Here is a 23,714-nt window from a genome sequence, read left to right as displayed (position 1 = left end):
GATGTCACCACTGCGCCACAATCATTATGACCAACAATTTTACTTAATCACATGAGCTGTTCTGAATTGCAAATTACAAATTATCTAATCAAGCTCCTGGCTTGGTTGTGGTAGCATTCAATCTGCAGGAAAGCTACAACATAAATGAACTTGTCACACTCAAGGTCCCTGCTTATCTACTTTCCAGAGACATTAAACTTAATTTGATAGCTAATTAGAACCTGATAAGCCTGATGATAGAATAGAAGCACAAAATCTGAGCACTGCACTGCTGTAGTAATAACAAATCTCAGTTTTCTAATCTCACTGAGAAAGTAAATGTGAGTAACAACTGTTGAAATGACGGGAAAATGTTCCAAGAAACAACTATCCATATGAGTATAAAAAGCAGAAAATGCTGGAAATAATCGAGGTCCAGTAACAGCTGAGGGCAGAGAAACAGAGCTGTTGGCTGGGATTTTCCAGTCCCGCCCGGGGCGGGAATCATCGTGGGCAGGGCAGAATATTTGATGGATCAGCCAAAGGTCTGTTGACTTTGGGTGGGATTTTCTGGTCCCGTGGCGGGCGGGACAGGAAAATCTTGGCCACTGTTTCAGGTTGTCGACCTTTTGTTAGAATGGTGATTCTAGTGAAAGGTCATCAACTTGGAATGTTAATGCTATTTCTCCCTTCGGGCATGCTGCCTGTCCTGCTGAGTGTTTTCAGCATTTTCTGTTACTTGAGATTTCCAGCATCCTCTGTATGTTGCATTTGTTTTAATATTCATGTTGATACTGCTTTGAACATTCCGACTTCTAAAAGGCCAGTGAAAAGTAAAAGAAACATATTTAAATAAAAAATGTTTGGTAAAAGGGTGATGGTGAAGAGGTTGTTAAGTGCTGCAGCTATATATTTACATCGAGCGGTGAGTATTTTACTCCAGTTGCGACCCAGATTCACTCCATGTTATACCAAGAAATGACTGATTCGCGTGAATACTGCAAAGGCTATGGGCCCTGACAATATTCCAGCAATAGTACTGAAATCCTGTGCTCCAGGACTTGCCACACTCCTAGCCAAGCTGTTCCAGTACAGCTACAACACTGGCATTTATCCAGCAATGTGGAAAATTGCCCAGGTATGTCCTGTACACAAAAAACAGGACAAATCCAACCCAACCAATTACCACCCCATCAGTCTACTCTCTATCATCAGTAAAGTGATGGAAGGGGTCATCAACAGTGCCATCAAGCGACACTTGCTTAGCAATAACCTGCTCACTGATGCTCAGTTTGGATTCCGCCAGGGTCACTCAGCTCCTGACCTCATTATAGCCTTGGTTCATACATGGACAAAAGAGCTGAACTGCCGAGGTGAGGTGAGAGTGACTGCCCTTGGCATCAAAGCAGCATTTGACTGAGTGTGGCATCAAGGAATCTTAGCAAAACTGGAGTCAATGGGAATCAGGGGGAAAACTCTCTGCTGATTGGAATCATATGTAAAACAAAGGAAGATGGTTGTGGTTGTTGGAGTTCAATCATCTCAGTTCTAGGACATCACTTCAGGAGCTTCTCAGGATACTGTCCTAAGCCCAACCATCTCTAGCTGCTTCACCAATGACCTTCCCTCATCATAAGGTCAGAAGTGGGGATGTTCGCTGATGATTGCACAATGCTCATTTATGACTCCTCAGAAACTGAAGCAGTCCATGTAGCAAGACCAGACAATATCCAGGCTTGGACCAACAAGTATCAAGTAACATTCACGCCACACAAGTGCCAGGCAATGACAATCTCCAACAAGAGAGAATCTAACCATTGCCCCTTGATATTCTATGGTATTACCATCGCTGAATCCCCCAGTATCAACATCCTGGAGGTTACCGTTGACCAGAAACGGAACTGGACTAGCCATATAAATACCGTGGCTACAAGAGCAGGTCAGAGGTTAAGAATCTTGTGGCGAATAACTCATCTCCCAACTCCCCAAAGCCTGTCCAACACCTACAAGGCACAAGTCAGGAATATGATAGAACATTCTCCACTTGCTTGGATGAGTGCAGCTCCAACAACACTCAAGAAGCTTGACACCATCTAAGACAAAGCAGCCCGCTTGATTGGTACTCCTTCCACAAACATTCACTCCCTCCACCACCAACAAACAGTGGCAGCAGTGTGTACCATCTACAAGGTGCACTGCAGAAACTCATCAAGGCTCCTTAGGCAGCCTTTCAAACCCATGGCCACAACCATCTAGAAGGACAAGGGCAGCAGATACATTGGGACACCACTACCTGGAAGTTCCCCTCCAAGTCACTCACCATCCTGACTTGGAACTATATCGCCGTCCTTTCATTATCGCTGTATCAAAATTCTAGAACTCCCTCCCTAAGAGCATTTTGTGTGTACCTACAAGACAGGAACTGCAGAGGTTCAAGAAGGCAGCTCATCACCAGCTTCTGAAAGGCATTTAGAGATGGTCAATAAATGCCGGCCTAACCAGCAAAGCCCACATCCAGTAATTTTTTTTTTTAAATGAAGGCTGTACAACTCAAAGACTGGTGGATCATATCAAATAGCATGTTGTGTCAGCTGTTCGCAACATGCCAGGTACTGACCATACTCAACCAGTGCTTGCAAAACTCAAAGCATAGAGTCCAACATTAGATGTGTTTCTGCGATTAGACAACACTTGCTAAAGAATCCTGAGTGTGCTAAGAATTATGTTGACAACCAATTCAAGATTAACAGTTGGGCTCTTATGTGTGCTGGAAGCTACATATATTAATACACAGGGCCGTTATCTTTGCAGACACAAAGAACATGTACACACATTGCACCTGTTTCAACTAAAAAGGTAGGTGATAGTCATTCTCTGATTCATTCCCTAGGGCAGTGCCTTGACCAATCAATGTCAATCTGCCTGGTTTGAATTTAAATAAAGCTCGGCAGTTAACTGTCAGTCATCAGTTAACTGGTGCGTTCTCCATGGATATGCCTTTACCAAGCAGAGTCCACTTGCCAACCAATTGGCACACTCTTCTTATGAAGTACAAAATGTTGCTCCCTTTACCTTTGATATTCTTGCGAATTGACCTGATGTATGCAAGACAACAAGCTTTGACAACATGTCTTTTTTCAGCTATACTCAAGTTCTGTACTACTAAATGATTACTTATAAACATAGTAACAACATAAGGTCCTACCTCCAGCAGTAGATGCATCCTGAAATAGATTCAGCTACATGGTTATGCTCAAAGTGCAATGCACGAGGAAAGTCAGGTTTAGCAGGGGAGTGGTGATTGAGGTGCATAAGGTGATCCACAAAGGCCTGAAGCAACATTCAAAAATCTACAATTCACCATCAGCAGTAAAAGTATAAATTGCTCTCAGCTTTAATGCCGCAGGGACCTTCCAGACTGCTATACGCTGCAACTCAACAGTCAACCACTTCCTCACTTAATTGAGAAGGTATATGAAAGTTTATTTTGGAGTATAAGTGTCTGGTACACATAGGGTTAATGTGGGACTGAGTACAGTGCCGCCCACACAGTGATGCAAGAGAACACATGACCCACACATAGGGGTTAATCTTGTGTTGGACAAAGCTGTATGCACAAGCAAGCATCAAGATAGCTCCTAGCTTGAACTTTTTACTGTACATATGTACATATTTCTTGTAGTAAACAAATACATACAGTTGACCTATTTAAGAGTACAAACACTTCATTAAGACCGACAGAATGATAACCAACACCCTACATCATGGATTTTAGTTTTTCTCTGCATTTTTGCAGCATTTTGGGTTTTTCCATTTAAATTGCTGTCCAGATCATGACAGGAGGCTCCCCAAGCATATTTTTCTAGAGATTTGAATGCATTATGGCACTTTATCCAAAGGGAAAAGCATTCTAATGCATCTCAACACTTGCTTGTCAATGTTGCGGTCAACTTACCTTTGCAGGACAGAGCCCTCTGATCAATCACTGCAGTTAAAAAAAAAATACTTTTGAATACAGCATCTAATAATGACATCTAAAGTTGTCAAAACATTTAACACTTTCCTGTCAGAATGTTCCTGAATCCTCAGAAGGCTGCCCCAAGGCTACAGGGCTCTCAGACATGGCAGGCTTTCAGAAGCCTTCCAAAACCCGCAGACATGTCAAAAACACTTGGGGACATGAGGAACAAGTTTCCTCTAGGGCTGTCAATGGCGGTCCCGATATCAGAGGACCCGCATGTGTGGGAGATCACAACTCAACCCTTACCCAAACCTCTTCCGCCTATGTGAAGATTGAATGAACCCCTTTTTATGTGGGAAATTTTAATTTGCTGTGGGAAAAACAAAGTTTGGTCGATTCCTGATCATATTAAAGTGTTTATAATGTGGGATTCTCTGTCACAAACTTGTTGAAATTATTTTGAAAACATTATTAGATTTTGCTAGGAAAACAATATTAATAGGTATAGGATGTGAGCAGGCGTGTGAAAATAAACTATCATTTGTCTTGAAGGATAAAGGCAAAGACATGATGAGACAAATATTCTGTTATTTAATGATTCTAGTTTGCTACAGTCTAGGACTCCATCAATTGTTGCATACTGTATCATTTCATCATGTGCTATTTTTCCTTTATTAGAAAGTTGGTGATGGTTGAATCATGATGATTTAACCTTAGGAAATAGTTTCCTTACTTAAAGTTGAGGTATCTTACCATTCTTACCACTAGGCATTGACAAGACAAATCTGGCAATGAGGATCACACCACAACAACAACAACAACTTGTACTCATATAGCAGCTTTAATGTAATAAAGCTTCTCAAGGCACATCAGGAGCATAATAAAACAATATTTGACACCCAACCACTTAAGGAACTAGTACAGCGGATGACCAAAGGTTTGGTCAAAGAGGTAGGATCCAAGGGACGGTTTAACGAAGGAAAGAGAGATAGATAAGTCGAGTGGTGTAGGGACGGAATTCCTGAGTTTAGGGCCTTGGCAGCTGAAGACAAGGCCACCAGAGAATCACAAAATCACAGAATCTTTACAGTGTAGAAGAAGGCCATTCATCCCATCGAGTCTGCACTGGCTATCTGAAAGAACATTCTACCTAGTCCCACTCCCCTGCCTTATGCACCTTCTTTCTTGCACATTCTTTCTTTTCAAATAGCCATCCAATTCCCTTTTGAATACCTCGATCGAATCTGCCTCCACCACCCTCTCAGTAAGTTCGTTCCAGACTCCAACCACCCTCTCTCTGGATGAAAATTTTTTTTCCTCACGTCACTTTTACTCCTTTTGCCAATTATTTTGAATCTGTGCCCTCTAGTTCTTGATGCACTTTTGAGTGGGAACAGTTTCTCACTATTTACCCTGTCCATAGCCCTCAGGATCTTGAATACCTCTATCAAGTCTCCTTTCAGCCTTCTTTTCTCCAAGGAAAACAATCCCAACCTCACCAATCTATCCTCAAAGCTACAGTTCTTCATCCCTGGAATCATTCTTGTGAATCTACTCCATACTCTGTCCAATGCCTTCACATCTTTCCTCAAGTACAGTGCCCAGAACTGGATGCAGTACTCTAGATGAGACCTAATTGGTGTCTATACAAGTTCAACATGGCCTCCCTACTTTTGTATTCAATGCCCCTATTAATAAAGCCTAAGATACTACATGCTTTATTAACTGTTCTCTCAACATGCCCTGCCACCTTCAATGACCCATGTACATATACTCCAAGGTCCCTCTGTTCCTGCACCTCCTTTAGAGTTTCTCCCTTTACTTTATACTGTCTCACCATATGCTTCCTGCCAAAATGAATCACCTCACACTTCTCTGCATTGAACTTCAACTTCAGTTGTCTGCCCAGCATGTCTCTGTCCTTTTTAAGTTCAAGACTATCCTCATCACAGTTGACAGCATTTCCAATCTGAAGAAGAGTCTTACAGACTCAAAATGTTAACTCTGGGAGAATTTTGCCCCCGTCGGGCTGGCTGGGTGGGAGCAGGCGCAGGCCGGTGCATAGCCAATCGCCACCCATGATCGGTTGCACACCGCCATTTTATGTGGAGAGGCCAATTAAGGCCCACCCAGCGAGACACGTACCTGGAAGCGCTCAGCACTAGCTGCACAGGTGGGGGGGGGGAAGAGGTAGAGTCGAGGCCTGCGCTCTTTCGCGCAAGCGTGTGAAAGAATGTAGAAATCTCCCTGAGGCACAGGGCTGCCTCAGGGAGATTAATTTCATTCTCAAAAATTGAAAGAAAGAAAAATAAAATTACTCAGACATGTCCCTTCATGTGACATTGTCACATGAGCTGGGACATGTTTATGTATTTTAATAAAAAATTTAATTTAATTTATAAACCTTTCATGAAACCTTATCCTGCCCGTGGATGAGGTTTCGTGAGAAATGCGAAGGCCACCTGGGCTCTTCGCCTGCCCGCCAACCTTAAGATTGGACGGACAGCCCAGACAATCAGCTTAATTGACCTTTGACAGTTTGGCGGTTGTGCAGCCGACTCCGGTGCACGCCCGCCGAACTGAAGATCGGAATGAGGCGTGGTGAAATCGGGACGCATGCTCGACGTCACCCCGCGTCGTTTTACGTGTTGGCGAGTGGGGCCCATTCCCACACACTGACCAGAAGATTCAGGCCTCTGTTTCTCTTTCCACAGATGTTATCAGACCTGATGAGTTTTTCCAGCACTTTCTGTTTTTACTCCCAATCTTAGTATCATCTGCAAATTTTGAAATCATGCCCTGAACACCACAGTCTAGGTCATTAATATATCTCAGGAAGAACAAGGTTTCCAACACTGACCCCTGGGGAACTCCACTACACACTTTCCTCCAATCTGAAAAACATCCATTAACCACTACTCTTTGTTTCCTGTTACTTAGCCAATTTCTTTCCCTTTTATTCCATGAGCTAGAATTTTGCTCAGAAATCTGTTGTGTGGCACTGTATCAAATACCTTTTAAAAATCCATATAGTCCACATCAACAGTGTTGCCCTTATAACCTTCTCTGTTACCTCCTCAAAAAACTCCAGCAAGTTAATTAAACATGATTTTCCCTTAATGAATCCATGCTGGCTTTCCTTAATTATCCTGCACGTGTCTAAGTGACTATTGCTTTCATCCCAAACTATAGTTCCCAGAAATTTCCCTACCACTGAAGTCAAACTGACTGATCTGTAGTTGCTGGATTTATCCATGCATCCTCTTTTGAACAAGGATGCAACATTCACAATTCTCCAATCCTCTGGCACCATTCCTGTGTCCAAGGAAGATTGGAAGATTATCACTAGTGTCTCTGCAATTTCTATTCTCACTTCCCTCAGTACCCTTGGATGAATCTCATCCAGTTCTGGTACCTTATCAATTTTAAGTAAGGATAGCCTTTCTAACACCTCCTCTATCTCAATTGTGAATTCTTCTAGTGTACCAGTTACCACCTCTCTCACCTTGGCCTGCATAGCATCTTCTTTCTTAGTAAAGACAGATGCAAAGTACTTGTTTAATGCCTTCACTATTTCTCCTGCTTCCACGAGCAAGTCCCCTTTTTATCCATAATCGGACCTACTCTTTCTTTACCACCCTTTTGTTTATATGCTTATAGAAGGCCTTGGGGTTCCCATTTATATTAGCTGCCAGTCTACTTTCATGCTCTCTCCTTGCTTCTCTTATTAATTTGCTTCACTTCTCCTCTGATCCTTCTATATTCGGTCTGAATCTCCATTGTATTTTCTACCTGACATCTGTCGTATGTGCACTTGTTCCTTTTCATCTTCACCTCTATTTCTCTCATCATCCAGGGCGCTCTAGATTTATTTGTCCTATCTTTTCCCTTCAAGGGAATATGCACCAAGAGTGGGGCAATTAAAGTTGGGGATTAAAATGCTCAACAGACCCGAATTGGAGAAGTGCAGATATCTCAGAGGGTTCTAGGGCTAAGGAGATTATAAAGAAAGGGAGGAGAGAGGCAGTGGAGGGATTTGAAAGCAAGGATGAAAATTTTAAAATTGAGGCATTGCTTGACCTGCAGCCAGTGAAGGCCAGTAAGTACAGGGGAGATGGTTGCATGGGACTTGCTCCAAGCAAGAAAATAGGCAGCAGAGTTTTGGATTGCCTCAAGGTTACGGAGGGTGGAATGTGGGAGGCTAGACAGTCAAAGTTAGAGATAACAAAGGCTGAGGATTTCAGCAGTAAGGCAAGGGCAGAATTGAGCAACGTTACAGAGGTGGAAATTGGAATTTTTAGTGATGATGTGGTATTCGAGCAGTCTGGTTCAGTCTCACACAGTTGCCAGGGAGAGGGATAAAGTCAGTGCCAGTACAGAACCTGTCAGATTTTTCTTCCATTCATTTCAATGGAAGGAAAATAAAACAGGTTCCGTTACCAGATTTTCTTTTCTGCAATCTGTCCAGACCAGACAATGCATAAAGCCTGCGCAGTAAAGACAGTATTCTCCCCGTTGGTCTTCCCATGATGTCATGTAAAATAAAATTTGAATAATTGTGCTATTTTTAGTCCGAATAATTTACATGCTGCGTCCTTGCTAATGTTTTTGCTCGTCAATGCAGAATGTAGCACTAATATTTATTTTACAAACTATTTTTTCCCCCTAGGAGCTGAAATGCCATGTGCGTTCCTTTACAAAAAAAACTTCCTTTATTACCATTGTGCTCTTCTTTTTAGTGTTCTCCAAGTTGATGAATGCGAACATGGGTTAATCCTGATTGCCATATATTTCCATGTTTTGTGTCTTTTTGGTATGCAAGACATGTTATCCCGTCACTAAAAATGCCTTTGCACTGGTCCATTATACCACTAACCAAGAGTGCTGAATGAGCATTTTTTTGTGTTGATATTTAGACATTATTCCAATAATTGCAAACTCTCCATTGCTGGATTATTCATTTTTTCAGCTGTTTGAAAAATACTAAAGGATCATCATTACAGGTGTGTTGTGATCATTATTTTTTATCATGATTTTACTGTTTTTTTTTCATTGTCATCAACCAAATGGCATTCTCACAACTAACTTTTTTTGAAAGCCACACATTCATACAACTTTGTTAGCATTTTATTACTATTGGATAAAAATAATAAAGGGAAGAAAAGGATTGTTGAGTCTTGTATTATGAACCTCATCAGCATAATCTATTTCATAACCACTTTAAATAATTGAAATTGATGAGTAAAACTGAAAAATCTATCAATGCCTTGCTTACCAGTCATTATTTATTCCAAATGCTTTACATATTTTCTTTGTGCTTATCAAAGTATCAGCACTGAGAATGAAACACTATTTATTTCAGTCACCCAGTATTAGTTTCAATATAAGTCAGTTATGGCATAGATAGATCCAGGGTAATGTTCTGCTTTGGCTCAGGTTTCAGAACGTGAACCTGACTGCACTAATGTGTCATTTATAAAAATCATTTTCCACCCTAGCTATCTTTTGTTCTCTTGTGTTCTCACTGACTGAGGCTACCAGGGAGTGCTGACTTAGGAGCAGCTTTGACTGTCGCCACATGCTCATTAAGAATAGGATTGGGCCTGCATAAGCCCATATGTACATATACACAAATGCAAGCTGACCACATTATGAAGCTCAGTTTGAATCACAGACTTAGTTGGATATTTTCCAAACCACGCAGATCTGATCAGTTCAGACATATAGCATCAAGGCCTGAAGTTTTCTCCTTGGGTGCACCCTGAAGATTGACCAAAACACACCCAATGTTGTTCAATTTTGCCAATATCAAGTTACATGCAAGTATCCCCCAAATCTAATGAAAATACGCCTGAGCTTAAAATGTATGGAATAAGCAGTATAATTGTTCTTTGAGTCTTTAAGTTTGAGGTTCAACTCATCCATAATGGCAACTAATTGTTGCAGACTGATCCATGACAACAGCGAACTAATCACTTTGATATATGTGTACTTTTTGAGAGGTTTTTCCCGATCATTGATTATCTAGAGTGGACAAGAGAGGAGGTGAGAAGATATGCTTTTCATCCATAGTAGATCGTGAACAAGAGTTTTAGATATGAATCTGATCCTCACTGAGGCAGAGAGGGGATAAATCTGAAATCCTGGTAGAGTGTTGAAAGTAGTCTCTCTTCTTGCCAGAAAGAGCAATTGGAGGAAACTTGCACTAAGTGCTATGGGAGTGACCAGTTTTGTGGAAACAGCTTCATTTCTGCAGAGCTTTTGGTGGGTGAATGTAAAAGATCAAGGAAACATTTGTACATTGTAGTTATGTGGATAACTAACATCCAATAGTCTATGTGATTGGTGTGTGTGGCCAGATTACAGGTATATCTGGATGTAAATGCAATTCAAACTCCAGGCCCAGATGTGTAAAGATGCCTTTTCTTCAAGAAAAAGTGGTTGGTAAATCATTGTTCTACTTAATAAAGGCTTATTAGCCAAACAATACTTTTGTCACAATAAAACTACATGAAGATGGAACACTGATATGCTTCAATGAGTTTGCACGATTGCGTTCTGAACCTGGCAACCAATAAATTCTTTCATAGCCATAATTTCTTCTCAAATAAAATAATTGAAACTAACTTTACAGCCACAAATTGAGTTGATTTGCATTTATTACAGAAAATCCAAATTTGATCCAGTATGGACTATTCAGATTTAGATAAATCTAATAGCTTGAAAAGAAAATTATATATATATCAAAAGTTGAAGTGGTAGGAACCAGACTAGAAGCTGCAGAGGTAGCATGTGTCTGAATCAAGAGTCCTGTAGATTTATAGAAATTGGTCCTCAGTATTCCACTGAATAATTGGTGCGTGTCACAGGGACTGAGTGTAACCCCACAAACATCACAATCAATGGGACTTTCAAAACTTCCCACCTTCCGACAGCAGACTCTGGTAAGTCCTGGGAAGGATTTAGGTCTTTACAGAAGGGTTCTCAAGATTACCTCACATTGACAGCCGGAGGGGCTGCTAAAGAATCCTGGGCATGAACTAAGCATGAAAAGGAGACCTTCAACAGATATTAGGTCCTTTATTAACATATTGAAAGGGGCCCAAAAAATATGTCTCTGTGTAGAGTAAAGAGTTAAATCTAGCTCTAACAATAGCTATTGGGGATGTACGTAAGGAGCTATGTAATAACAATTTCACACAGAAGAGAATGAAGAGAATCTGAGACAAGCAGTGACTCTGTCCTAGTGTTTCCTAACCCTATACATTGTTACCTACGTAAATAAAGGTTATTTTGAAAAAGGATCTCTGCCTCCAGCCAGATCTCTTGCTAAGTGTAAGACACACAACATCTTCCAAAACGATCCAACAAAAACAGACTCTCTAATTTAGTAATGGGCTGAGGCCTTTGCGGATTAAATGATCCATTGCTAAATTTGTATAAAATTAGTGTATTTTGTGTCAAGATTATGCCCACACATACACTAATTTCTACCTGAAAAGGTCTCACTCTATCTGTACAGAAACATTAAAAGTTTTCATCCTTATTGGCAACTAATGGTTGCAGACTGATGCGCAGCAACAGTGAACTAATCATTTTTATATATGTATATTATTTGAGAGGTTTCTGCTGATCGTTGGCCATCCAGAATGGGCAGGAGAGGAGGTGAGAAAATATGCTTTTTATCCATAGCAGACCTAGAACAGGAGGTTTGGATATGCATCTAATCCTCACTGGGCCGGAGATGGCTTAAACCTGAAATCCTGGTAGACTGTTGAAAGTAGTCTCTCTTCTCACCAGAACTATTTGAAAATTCATCCTTTAGGTTAGGACATGAAGTCAGAGCATCTGAATTTCACTGTTTACAAACAAAAATTTTGACCTGTCCAAATTTTCACCCAGTAATAATAAAACCAAACACCAAATATTGGCTGTGGTGAATTAGATGCATCACTGATAAATTTGATAGAAAACTGAACATTGTATTTTCATATATGTGTATATATATATATATATATATATATATATATGTATATATACACACACATATATGTGTGTAAAAGCAATTTTTTAGTGGAAAAATCAATGCAAAATGGCAACGGATACCCCTAACTTAAATGCTGCAGTAGTTCAGCAGCTTAATCAAATTCATTGAGAATACATTGTGAAGCCATGTGAAGCTGACTGGGTAACTCATGGGTGATGAAATAATGGGTGAATTATGGCTAGCTCATTAGCACGCACATTCATAAATCATGAATGATGAAAGCATGTTCTATTTCTAAGACTCTCTTTAGCTTTGAACTGCAAATAAATTTGTCACTCCTTTTTTTGACATCACTGAATGATATTTATGCACAGAATCACTGATGTCGGCAGCTGTCCAGAAATACCAAACTTCCATTTTCTGTCCCTGCCTCTAGTAGTTCATGCCACAGATGACAAAGATCAACATACAGGGATCAGCAACTAGTATAGTGCTATGGACATCAGCAGTAAAGAGCAGCTGGCAAAACATTGAGTTCCCTTGCCTGTTAGAAAATACTAGTTGAAATTAAATAGGTTTGTACACTTTTAAACACAAATCCATATTCATTTCTGTACCTCAAACCCCCAATAAAACATATGCCCGTATATTTATCTCTAATTATTATTCATCCCCTCTATTACATTGAAGAACATCAGCCAAGTTAAAGAAAATGGCATTAAGGATGCAAAAAAATGTTTTACTTGCAAGCATGCAACCAAATTGAAGAAGACCTTGTGTGACTGCTGTTGGTCTATTTTTACCTCTGTGCAGAGTGGGCCTGACTCTTGGGAGATAAATGATGAAGATCAAAGATATATTCTGTTGAAGAGTAAAGTAGTAAACGGGAAATGTCTATGGATGTTATTTATATGAATTTCATGAGGCATTCAATAAACTACCTCATTAGAGAGCTTTAGCTAAAGATAAAGCTCATGGAATTGAAGGCAAGTTATTGACTAGGTTAGAAAATTGGCTGAGCAGTTATCCTAATTGGCAGGATGCGATTAGTGGCATCCCACAAGGATCTGTTCTGGGGCCTTAACTTGTATCTGTATTTACTGACAACTTAGGTGGTGGGATAGACAGTCACACATCCAAGTTTTCTAATGTCATAGAGATAAGTGACATTGTAAGCAGTATAGATGGAGGCATATTCTAACAAGAATTAGCTGTAATTTTAAGCGAATGGGTAAAACTGTGGCGAATGGATTTCAAAGTAAGTGTGAGATCATCCACCTTGACCTAAAAAGGATAGATCAGGGTACTTTCTAAATGGTGAAAAGCTAGAAACAGTGGAGGTTAAAAATGAATTGGAGGGTCCACATACATCGATGGAGGTCTTGTGGTGCAGCGGTAGCATGTCTGCCCCTGAGCCAGAAGCTCTGGGTTCAAATCCCACTCCAGAACTTGCAGGCCAAAGATAGGTGCTTTCACAACATAGCCAAACAGGTTGAGCATCAGCTTGTAAATCCTTCCAACAAATACCAATGACAGACGATAAGAGTGGGAGAGATTCCTGGTCAGCAGTGATGGAAAGAAATTGGAGCCTCTACCATCACTTTCCATAACTCCATGTAAAAGTGTATGTTCTCATAGCAACTCGGACTCCTTGAGGGACCATCTGGCTCAGTTGGTTGGACCAGATCAGATTGGTGCCAACAGCATGAGGTTTGATAACTGTTTCAACTCAGGTGGATTTAGGAATTGCCTGAAACAAAAAGAGAAAATGCTGGAAAAACTCAGCAGGTCTAGCAGCATCTGTGGACAGAGAAAGAGAGTTAATGTATCAAGTCTGTATGGAGCTTCTTCCCTTGAAACAGTAACTCTGTTTCTCTCTCCACAGGTACTGCTAGACCTGCTGAGTTTTTACAACACTTTCTGTTTTTCTTTCAGATTTCCAACATCTGCATTGTTTTGCTTTTATCTTGGGAACTGCCTCATTGGTGGAGTACGTAGCACTGTGGGTCGGACCTGCCTTTGGGCAGAGAACTCAAGAAGAAGAAGTACATAAATGGTTAAATGTATTGGAATTATGCAGAAAATAATCCAAAAGGCTAATTGAATATCTAGGCAACTTCTACCTCCTTGTTTTCTAATTATGCCAAAGCCATAGTTAGTCCATAGAACCATGGAAAAGTTACGATGCAAAAATAAGCCATTCAGCCCATCGTGTCTGCACTGGCCAAAAAGAGAAAAAAGAAACTGGCTACACATTTTAATCCCACTTTCCAGCACCTGGTCCATAATCTTGCAGGTTACAGCACTTCAGATTCAGATCCAGGCACCTTTTAAATGAATTGATCAGTTCAGCCTCAACCACGAACTTAGGCAATAAATTCCAGATAGCCATCACTCTCTGGGTGCAAATGATTTCCTTCATGTCCCCTCAATCCTTCTACCAATCACCTTAAATCTCTGCCCCCTGGTAATTGATCCCTCAGCTACAGGAAATAAGTCTTTCCTGTCTACCCTATCTAGGCCCCTCATTTAGGTCACCTGTTTAGCTCCACTGTTCTAAGGAAAACAACCCTAGCCTACCAAATCTCTCCTCATAGCTGCAATTTTCAAGCCCTGGCAACATTCTTGTAAATCTCCTCTGTACTCTCTCTAGAGCAATTATGTCTTTCCTGTAATGTGGTGACCAGAACTGTACACAAAATTCCAGCTGTGGCCTAAACAATGTTTTATACAGTTCCATCGTTACATCCCTGCTTTTGTATTCATTACTTTGCCCAATAAAGGAAAGCATTCCATATGTTTTCTTAACCGCCTTGTCCACCTGTCCTGCCACCTCCAAGAACCTGTGGACATGCACTCCAAGGTCTCTCACTTCCTCAACCCCTCTCAATAACTTCCAGTTTATTGAGTATTCCCTTGCTTTGTTTGCCTTCCCCAAATGCATTACCTCACAATTTTCTGGATTGAATTCCATTTGCCACTTCTCCACCCACTCAACCAAACCATTGATCTCACTCTGGAGTCGACAGCTATCCTCTTCACTATCAATTACATGGCCAATTTTTGTGTCACCTGCAAATTCCCCAACCATGCCTCCCGCATTTAAGTCTAAATCATTAATATATACAACAAATAGCAAGGGCCACAACACTGAGCCCTGTGGAACACCACTAGAAACCATTTTCCGTTTGCAAAAATATCCATCGGCCATTATCCTTTGTTTCCTGTCACTAAGCCAATTTTAGATCAAAACTGCCACCTTCCCCTGTATCCCATGAGATCTCACTTTCCTAACCAGTCTGCCATGTAGGACCTTGTAAAAATGCCTTACTGAAATCCACATAGAGAACATCTGCTGCATTACCCTCATCAATCTTCCTTGTTACTTCCTCAAAAAACTCTATTATGTTAGTAAGACATGATCTTCCCCTAACAAAACCATGCTGACTATCCCTGATCAATCTGTGCCTTTCTAACTGACAGTTTATCCTGTCTCTCAGAATTGTTTCTAATAATTTGCTCATCACCGAAGTCAGACTGACCGACTTCTAATTTTCTGGCCTATCCCCCGCACCCTTTTTAAATAATGGTTCAACATTCGCAGACCTCCAATCCTCTGGGACCTTGCTTATATCTAGTGAGGATTGGAAAATGATCCTCAGAGCATCCGCTATTTCCTCCCTGGCTTCCTTAAACAGCCAGGAATACAATCTGTCTGGCCCTGGTGATTTATCCACCTTCAAGAATACCCGTCCCTCCAGTATTTCCTCTCTCCCTATGCTTACTGTATCTAATAATTCACACACCTCCTCTTTAACTAGAACGTCTGCATCAACCCTCTCCTTAGTGAAGACAGAGACAAACTACTCATTGAGTACCCTGCCCACATCTTCTGCATCAACACACAAGTTACTATGTACATCTCTGATAGGCCCTAGCTTTTCCTTAGTTATTCTCTTGTGCTTAATGTACCGGTAAAACATCTTAGGATTTTCTTTGATTTTACCTGCCAATACTTTTTTGTATCCTCTCTTTGCTTTCGTAATTTCCTTTTTTACTTCACCCCTGCAATTTTTATGTTCTTCTAGGCTTCCTAAAGTATTACATCTTGTGTGACTGTCATAAGCTTTCTTTTTCTGCTTTGTCTTGGCCTGTATGCTTCTGGATAATCAGGCAGCTCTAGATTTGGTAGTACCACCCCTTTTATTTGTGGGGATATGTCTACACTGTGCCTGTAGAATCTCGCGTTTGAATACCTCCAACTGATTTGGCACAGTTTTTCCTTCTAATAGCTGTATCCAGTCCACTCTCGCCAGCTTGCCTCTCAGCTTTGTAAAATTTGTCTTCCCCTAAATTTAGCACTTTTAATCCTGTTCTATCTTTTCTCTTTTCCGTAATGATGCTAAATCTAACTATATTATGGTCACTATCTCCAAAATGGTCCCCCACTGCTACTCCATCCATTTGCCCAGTTTGATTTTCTAAGGCTAAATCTAGAATTGCGCCCCCTCTAATTGGGCTTGTTATGTGCTATAATTCTCTTGAATGCCATTTAAGAATGTTGTATCCTCTGTGCCCTTCACACTGTACATATCCCAATTGATATTCGGGTAGTTGAAGTCCCCAGCGATTACTGTCCTATTGTTTTTGCACTCAGAAACATGTCTACATATTTGCTCTTCTAACTCCCTTCCACTATCTGAAGGTCTATAGTACACTCCTAGCAGTGTGGCTGTCCCTTTTTTATTTCTGAGCTCAACCCATATGGTCTTATTTGATGCTTCATTTGGTATTTCATCTCTCCTCACAGCAGTAATTCATTCCTTCACCAATAATGCTGCACCCCCACCTTTCTCATTTCCCTCCCTACCCTGCCTGAAAACTCTATATCCAGGGATGTTGAGCTGCCATTTTTTCCCCTCCTTAAGCCAAGTTTCCACTATAATGATGATATCATGCTGCCATGTCTCTATCTGTGCCCTCAGCTCATTGGCTTCATCTGCGATACTTCTTGCATTTACATATATACTTTTTAACACTGCCAAATTCCTGTGCTGTATACTTTTTAACCTGTGTTGCTTCTGTCTTTCAGAGTCACTCACTAATTCTCCATCTCCCGTTCTCTGCTCTGAATTTGCCCTCAGGTTCCCATTCCCCTGCCAATCTAGTTTAAACCCCTCCCCAACAACACTAGCAAACCTCCCTGTGAGGAATTTTGTCTCAGTCCTGTTCAGGTGTAGGCTGTCCGGCTTATACAGGTCCCACCTTCCCCAGAACCGGTCCAATGCATCAGAAATCTGATACCCTCCCTCCTACACCAGTTTTCCGGCCATGTGTTTATTCACTCAATTCTCATATTTCTATACTCGCTGGCACGTGAGACTGGGAGTAATCCTGAGATTACTGCTTTAGAGGTCCTGCTTTTCAATCTCTTTCCTAGCTCTCTAAGGTCTGCTTTCAGGATCTCATTCCCATTCCTACCTAGGTCATTGGTACCAATGTATACCACAACCTCTGGCTGATCACCCTCCCCAGTAGAATGTCCTGCAGCTGCTCCATGGCATCCTTGACCCTGGCACCAGGGAAGCAACATACCATCCTGGAGTCACATCTACAGCCACAGAAATGTCTGTTTGTTCCCCTAACTAACAAATCCCCTATTACTACTGCTCTTCCCCTCTTCTTTCTCCCCTCCTGTAGAGCAAAGCTGCCTGTAGTGCCACAAACTTGGCTCTGACAGCACTACTCCAAGGAACCAACACCCTCACTGGTATCCAAAATGGAAAACCGATTGGTGAGTGGAATCCCAGGGGACTCCTGCACTACCTGCCTAATTTTCTTGGGCTGCCTGGCAGTCACCCATTCCCTTTCTGCTTCCAGGCCCCTAAGCTGTGGTGTGACCACCTCTCTGAATGAGCTATCTATATAGCTCTCAGCCTCGTGGATGCACCACAGTGACTCCAGCTGCTGCTCGAGCTCCGAAACCCAGAGTTCAAGGTTCTGCAGCTGGTGACACTTCCTGCACATGTGGTTGTCTAGGACACTGTAGCATCTGCAACTTCCCACATGTTACAAGACACGTGTTCCACATGACCATGCTCCCCTCCCATGGATTCAATTTACTCCCCTTGCATTAAATTTATTTTACTTTATTTACTTATGCAACTTTATTTTACCTGACCTCAACTTAACTTTATTTCTCTATTGCTTGTGTTTCTTACTTAAATGTCAGTAGCCTTTCTTTTAAAAAGAATGTGTTTTTCTAATTCTCAGCAACTTGATGCCACTTCCTAACAGCAGGTTCTCACCAGCCAATTAACTTATCTTTCTCCTGCAATGTTAGGTGCTACTGACTGCCTGGCTCGGGATCTTCCTCTTGCATTCTCCTCCAGATGCTGCTCAATGCCTGTCCCAAGGTCCTCATCTTGCACTCTCCTCTAGATGCTGCTGACCGCCTGGCTCAGGGTCCTCCTCTCGCACTCTTCTCTAGGTGCTCCTGGCTGCCTGTCTCAGGGTGCTTCTCTCGCACTTTCCTCTAGGGGCTGCTGACTGCCTGGCTCAGGATCCTCCTCTCGCACTCTTCTCTAGGTGCTCCTGGCTGCCTGTCTCAGGGTGCTTCTCTCGCACTTTCCTCTAGGGGCTGCTGACTGCCTGGCTCAGGATCCTCCTCTCGCACTCTTCTCTAGGTGCTCCTGACTGCCTGTCTGAGGGTGCTCCTCTCACACTTTCCTCTAGGTGCTGCTGATTGCCTGTCCCAAGGTCCTCCTGTCACACTCTCCTCTAGGTGCTGCTGACTGTCTGTCCCAGGGTCCTCCTCTCGCACTCTCCCCTAGGTGCTGCTGACTGCCTGTTCTCAGGTCCTCCTCTCACACTCTTCTCTAGGTGCTGCTGACTGCCTGTTCTCAGGTCCTCCTCTCACACTCTCCTCTAGGTGCTGCTGACTGCCTGGCTCAGGATCCTCCTCTCACACTCTCCTCTAGGTGCTGCTGACTGCCTGTTCTCAGGTCCTCCTCTCACACTCTCCTCTAGGTGCTGCTGACTGCCTGTTCTCAGGTCGTTCTGTCACACTGTCCACTCTCACAACTGGGCTGGAATTTTATGCTCACACTGAGGGCGGAAGAGTAGTGAAGGGGAGAGAGGTGGGGGAGATGTTAGCTGCCCCACTCACCCAAGCGCCAGTTGAAGCCCTTAAGTGGCCAATTCCTTCTGTCACTACTGAGATTTTACTTGTGATGGGGGAGGCCCAGATGGGGGATGGGGGGTGAAGTGTGCAGTAGAGGCCGATACGGGGCCCTGTGTTTATCAAAGGCCACCCCAAAATATCGGCCACCCAACCCGTGTTCACCCTACCCCCACAGCCTGTCAATTCCAGCCTCCATCTCTCTCACTACGCCCTGCCAGCCTGACCTAGGATTTAACTACAAGTCCAGGACCAGAGCCTGGTCCCAATCCAGCACTGGTTACTGCTCCCAATGATGCTGCTGGGACAAGAGAGTTGCCAGCCATTGATTGGCTGGCAGCTCATGGAGGCGAATCTTCCCTTCAGGTGGGGCGGAAGATTTGTCTCAAGCCAATAAAGGCCTGATGGCTGTTAATTGGCTATTGGTTAGCCGGCCAAGCACTGTCAGTCTCAGTCCTGACTTTTACACCACTGGCATAAAATTCAGCCGATATCGGCCCCTGGAGAACTGTATTCGATTCTGGGTACCACACATTTCAGAGGGTATACTGGCCTTGAAGGGAGTGCAGCTTAAATTTACCAGAATAATACCTGGACTCCAAGGACTCAATTTTTGCTCCGGAGCTTGGGTGTGCAGAACATACGAACATACAAATTAGGAGAAGTAGGCCCCTCAAGCCTCCTCCGCCACTCAATAAGGTCATGGCTAATATGATTGTAACCTCAACTCCACATTCCCGCCTACCCCACTAAACCTTTCACCACTTTGCTTATCAAGAATCTAACTCTGCCTTAAAAATATTCAAAGACTCGACTTCCATTGCTTTTTGAGGAAGAGAGTTCCAAAGACTCACATCACTCAGAGCAAACAATTCTCCTCACCTCTCTTTTAAATAGGTGACACCTTATTTTAAACAGTAATTCCTAGTTCCTGATTCTCCCACAAGAGGAAACATCCTTTTCACATCCACCCTGTCAAGACCCCTCAGGATCTTACATTTTCAATCAAGTTGCCTCTTACTTTTCTGAACTCCAGCGGATACAAGCCTAGCCTGTCCAACCTCTCCTCATAAGACCACCTGCCCATTTCAGGTATTAGTCTAGTAAACCTTCTCTGAATTGCTTCCAACTGCTTCAAATTTACATCCTTCCTTAAATATGGAGGCCAATACTGTACACAGTGCTCCAAATGTAGTCCACCGACGCTCTGTATAACTGACGTCCCTACTTTTGTATGCAATTCCCCTCGCAATAAATGATAACATTCTATTAGCTTTCCTAATTTTACTTGCGGTACCTATATACTAACCTTTTGCGATTCATACACTAGGGCAACCAGATCCCTCTGCATCTCAGAGCTCTGAAATCTCTCACAATTTAGATAATATGCTTCTTCTTTATTCTTCCTGCCAAAATAGACAATTTCACATTTTCTCACATAATACTCCATTTGCCAGGTCTTTGCCCATTCAACTAAGCTATCTGTATCCCTTTGTAGCCTCCTTATGTCCTCTTCACAACTTAGTTTCCCACCTATCTTTGTATCGTCAGCAAATTTAGCAGAAATACCTTTGGTCCCTTCATTTAAGTCATTGATATAAATTGTAAACAGTTGAGGTCCCAGCACTGATCCCTGTGGCACACTACTTGTTACATCTTGCCAATCAGAAAATTACCCATATTTCCTAATCTCTGTTTCCTGTTAGCTAGCCAATCTTCTATCTATGCCATTATGTGATCCCTACACCATGAACTTTTATTTTCCACAATAACCTTTGATGTGGCACCTTATCAAATGCCTTCTGGAAATCCAAGTACAGTACATCCACCAGTACCCCTTTATCCACAGCACACATTATTTTTTTTCGAAGAACTCTAATAAATTGGTTAAACATGATTTCCCTTTCACAAAATCATGTTGCCTCTGCCTGATTACCTTGAATTTATCTAAATGCCTTGTTATAATGTCTTTAATAATAGCTTCTAACATTTTCCCTATGACAGATGTGAAGCTAACTGATCTGTAGTTTCCTGCTTTCTGTCTCCTAGGAAATTTTGGAAAATTTAAACCAACTCATCAACTATCTCACTAGCCAATTTTTTTAAGACCCTAGAATGAAGTCCACCAGGACCCAAGGATTTGTCAGCCCATAGTTCCAACAATTTGCTCAGTACCTGGTGATTGTAATTTTCTTGAGTTCCTCCCTTCCTTCCATTTCCTGATTTATAGCTATTTCTGGGATGTTACTTGCATCCTCTATAATGAAGGCTGATGTAAAATTCCTGTTCAATTCATCTACTATCTCCTTATTTTCCATGATAAATTCCCCAGCCTCAATATCCCAAAAATATCCTATGAATCCTTCATCTAGACTACCTTTGCCCTTCTGATTTTTCCAGTCTATATGTAGCTTAAAAGCACCGTACCTTTCTGTTAAGCTCCCATTACTTCTTCCTTTATACCCTGTCCTACCATGTGGTTACAATTTAGGGGCCTGTACACCACTCTCACAAGTGATTTCTTGCCTTTGTCATTTCTCATCTCTACCCAAACTGCTTCTACATCCTGGTTTCCTGAACTTAGGTCATCCCTCTCTAATGTGCTAATACCAACATTAATTAACAGAGCCACCCCTCCACCTTTTCTGAGCTTCCTGTCCTTCCTAAATGTCATGTATCCTTCAAAATTCAGGTTCCCTTCAATATTCAGGTCCCATTCTATGTCATCCTGCAGCTATGTTTTTGTAATGGCTACTTTTTTGTATTTGCGATATCAGTTTATCAGTTTTGTTCTGAATGTTACATGCATTCAGATGAAAAGCCTTAGGTTTTGTCCTTTGATTATTTTTGTAACCTCTAGCCTTATTTGCTGATTTACTCTAGGATCTGTCCATTACTGTCACAGTCTGTTTATCATTTTCTCATATCAATACCTTTCACTCTTGTCTTGTCTCTACTCTGATTTATCATACCTTCTCAAATTTGATCCCTTGCCCCCACTATTTAGTTTAAAACCCTCTCTCCTTCCCTAGTTATGTGGCTCACTAGAACACTGATCCCAGCGCAGTTCAAGTATAGACCATCCCAACAGTACAGCCCCGCCTTCTCCCCCCACCCCGTTCCCCAATACTGGTGCCAGTGCCCCATGAACCAGAACCCACTTCTCCCACACCAGTTTTGAGCCACACATTCATTTCTCTAATCTAATTTGCCCTATGCCAATTTGCACATGGTTCAGGTAATAATCCAGAAATTATTACATTTGAGGTTCTGCTTCCTAATTTGGTGCCTAGCTCCTCACACTAACATCATTTCTTCCTTTATACCGTGTCCTACCATGTGGTTACTATTAGGGGGGCCTGTACACCACTTCCACAAGTGAATTTCTTACCTTGCCCTGCCTATGTCATTGGTTCCTACATGAAGCATGACGACTGGATCCTCCCCCTCCCGTTGTAAGTTCGACTCCAGCCCTGAGCAGATGTCCCAAACCCTGGCACCAGGCAGGCAACACTCTTGGACTCTTGTTCTTTGCTGCAGAGAACAGTGTCAACCGCCCTCACTATACTATCCCCAGCTACCACTACATTCCTTTTAGATCTCCCCGCTTGAACAGCTTCCTGTAGCATGGTGCCATGGCCAGTCAGCTCATCCACCCTTCAGAGCTCGCTTTCATCCACACAGGTTGCAAGCACATCAAACCTGTTTGACAATTGCAAAGGCTGAGGCTCCTCTCCAGACTCAGGAGAATTTCTCCTGACTCAGGAGAAACTTCCCTGAATGGCCGGATTTTTATCACTGGGGGTGCGGATGCTAAATGGAGTCAGGTTCACCATCCTCAGAAACAGTGTCCATTTATAAGGCTCACCACGATGTTTTGGGACTGCGACTCAGTTATAATAAAAACTGTAAAGCCATTAACCCTCACAACCCCTCAGTCCCACACACATGCCCCATTCATGCCAACTCATATCACTTTTTAAAAATGTATTTATGGGTTGTGGGCATCGCTGGCTAGGCCAGCATTTATTGTTTTCTGCTTTTGCAATTGGCTGTCATTTTTTTTTAAATAGCTTTGAAAAAATAATCATTTAAATGTTGCATCAGGAAAGTGAGTATCCGTACACTGCACTTAAACAAATTGTATAACTGCATTTGGCAACAGAGACTAAGCTTTGGGCAAAAATATCAAGTACAAGTATACATTTGAAATAGGTTTGATTTTCAATTAATACAAATACAGGGCAAATGATAGCAAGAGAATTTTTAGATTTTATAGCTGATTTGTTGGTTAAAAGTTCTTGATTTGCTTTTAAGTCAGCATGAGCACAAAGGAGAATTTTTTCTTTCCATATTTTCAAAAATGTATCGACACACATTGATTTTAAAATACTGTGAGTTGGACCAGAATTTTTTTTTTTTTATTCAGGATTCCACGAGAACCGATGGATTGCTTGCTGACATCAAATCAAATGATCAACTGATTTAAAAGAATAATTGCAGCTCAAAAAGATACCACAGATAAAAATCACAGTCACTATTTGAATGTAAATGGGAAGATTATGCTATTTTAACAGATCTGGTAGCACAAATTAAAAAAAGAAATA

General features: G+C 41.9%; 1 protein-coding gene across 1 annotated transcript in view; it reads right to left on the bottom strand.

The window, feature by feature from the left end:
* The window catches only part of csmd3b (CUB and Sushi multiple domains 3b), a 2,128,577-nt gene that overhangs the window by 1,315,924 nt on the left and 788,939 nt on the right, over window positions 1-23,714 (bottom strand). The window lies entirely within an intron of this gene.

Source organism: Cetorhinus maximus, chromosome 4 (genome assembly GCF_964194155.1).
Source record: "Cetorhinus maximus chromosome 4, sCetMax3.hap1.1, whole genome shotgun sequence".
Taxonomy (NCBI): Eukaryota; Metazoa; Chordata; class Chondrichthyes; order Lamniformes; family Cetorhinidae; genus Cetorhinus; species Cetorhinus maximus.
Note: the sequence above shows the minus strand (reverse complement) of the source record. Positions and strands in the feature narration are given on the sequence as shown.